Source organism: Gymnoscopelus braueri (genome assembly GCF_963280865.1).
Source record: "Gymnoscopelus braueri genome assembly, chromosome: 6".
NCBI lineage: Eukaryota > Metazoa > Chordata > Actinopteri > Myctophiformes > Myctophidae > Gymnoscopelus > Gymnoscopelus braueri.
Genome location: NC_137607.1, coordinates 36,785,012 through 36,787,511, shown reverse-complemented (window position 1 = coordinate 36,787,511; position 2,500 = coordinate 36,785,012). Strand labels below are relative to the sequence as shown.

The 2,500-nt window shown below is 41.2% G+C and overlaps 1 protein-coding gene across 1 annotated transcript in view; it reads left to right on the top strand.

Moving 5' to 3' along the window:
- The window catches only part of trabd2b (TraB domain containing 2B), a 123,727-nt gene that overhangs the window by 80,748 nt on the left and 40,479 nt on the right, over window positions 1-2,500 (top strand). The gene's annotated exons all lie outside the window — the stretch shown is intronic.

The following is a 2,500-nucleotide window of genomic DNA, read 5'->3' as shown; positions in this document are numbered from 1 at the left end:
CTGGGTTACGGGTCCATTTGGTTACATTTATACACTTATACATGGATAAATTAACACTTTTCTTTTTGCTGATTTTATTGTGTTGTAAATAATGACAACCACATCTGCATGTAGGTGACGTGAGGAAAATAAAGGATGATTCACACTCCATTTTCCTTGGCGAAGTTGGCGTCCTACTGTTTTATGCCCAGCCGAAATAGGACCATAACCTCGTGAAACTGGGTGTGTTGTAATGCAGCATCATCCAGAATAAAGCAGTATAGTGTATTAGAACCATGTCACGACGGGCCCAACGCGAGGAAAAGCCTCGGCCCGCAGACTCAAACCAGATTTCAGCAGTGATGTAACAAGTATACTCACATGTTTTACTTAAGTAAAAGTATCAATACTGCAATGTATAGTTGTAGAAGTCCCGCATAGAAGTCCCGCATTCAAAATGTACTAAAGTATTGGCATCACAATGTACTTAAACTACTACAAGTAAAAGTACTCATTATACAGAATGTTTTATACAGAAAGTTTTCAAAAACATACATATATATACATGCATATATAACAGCAGATCTACAAGCTCACAATGCGTCGCATCGAGACTCATTGTGAGCTTGTAGGGCTGAAGTGGTTACTGTATGTTTTGTAATAATAATCAAAATCTACAAAGTAACTAAAGTTTCCAAATAATTGTGGTGGAGTAAAAGTACAATATATTTGCCTCTGAGATGTAGTGGAGTAGAAGATAAAGTACTGAAAATTTGAAATACTCTACTAAAGTAAAAAATACCTCAAGCACAGTACTTTAGTACATTTATTTTGTTACTTTACACCACTGTCGACCCTTGCAGACTCAAACCAGATTTCAGCGCAGACTAACCGGTCCATGTGTCTGAGAGAGTTCACCATTACATCAACTACATCTCTCACAGCATCGTCGCCGGGACGATATGAGTTGACTTGTTGAGACAAACCAGAAGAGATGCTCAGTCAAACAAACTGTATACAACATGGAGACGGTCTCCAGCGGCGGTGGAAGAAGTACTTAGGATGTTACTTAACCCATTAAAACCGGGAAACGCATCTGTGTGACCACTTAAACCGTTATTTTATACTTTGGCTATTCAAAAATAGCAGATATAAAAGCTCATACCGTTGCACCGAGTGCCGCGCTATGAGCTTTTATATCTGAAAAATAATATATATTTTGAAAAATCGTGAAAATGTGTGCAAACCTTTGAATATATATATTGTTAAAGCAAACATTTTTAACTCAAATCTTTGCTTTTGGGGGTCCCTGGAACTAAATATTTTGAGATGGGGGTCCACGGCCCAAATATAATTTTGGGGGTCCTTGACATGAAAAAGTCTGAGAACCACTGATATAATAACAGAAAACTGTTAAAGGATTTACTGTAGAAGACATTTGTAGAATCGGAACCTCAGGCCTTAATGGGTTAAACAACCACTTCAACCCTCTAGTCTTCAGAGAACCGGACTTGAGTTACAACTGTACTTGGCCCGCTTTTCCCCCCGTCTACGCCAAAAATAGCCGATCTACAAGCTTGCGACACGTTGTGAGCTTGTAGATCTGCTGTTTTTGGTGAATGTTCCCCCCAGAATAGGCATGCTGGGAGTGGTTAATACCACAATGGTGGTACAGTGCCAAACGTAAAAGTACTCATTTACGCAGAATGGCCCATTTTACACTCCTGTTATTGGATTGAAATTAGTAATGCATTAATGCGTTCTCCACTTTATATGATGCAGCTGGTAAAGGTGGGAGTGATTTGAATTTGTGCTGTTGGATACCTTTTAACCTATAATACATCATCAACATGTGCTTCTGCAGATGTAGTAGTGGAGTAGAATCATAAAGTATATAAAAAAAATTAAGCACTCATGTAAAAGTACCTCAAAATTGTACTTAAGTACAGTACTTGAGAAAATGCACTTAGTTACTGTACATTCCACCACTGGTTCCAGTCTGGTGGTACCTTCTCCTCCTCTCCTGTCCACACCACTGAACCATGACACAGGGCTGTGGAGAAGGAGGAGGGGTCGGACAGAAGCAGGAAACATTAACGTGTCCTTTATAAGTTCTTTACGGCTCCCGTCAGAAACGGTCAGCGTTTCTTTCGGGGGTGGGGTGCGGGTTGTGAACGGGGTAAGACAGATGAAAGCGCAGGCGGGTCGCGGCGCTGCGCTTGTTCCTCCTCTCGCTCCCACAGCACACGTAAAGACTAAACGGAGCGAGGAGGAGGAGCTGGGTGGAGGTGGAGAGAGCAAAGGAGAGAGATGAAGAACAGAGGAGAGGAGGTCGAGCGGTGTGTCAGGCACATAGACATCTCAGCCTCAAGTGGCAGGGTTGTAGTTATGTCTACAGCTGCTTTTGTGAGTCTCTTGAGTGCGGGTGTTCTTAATATACGACAAAGTACAATCCTCAGTGTTATATTTATCTATTTGCAAATCCAAGAATGTACAAGAGCTAATGAAATACGCAACGTCA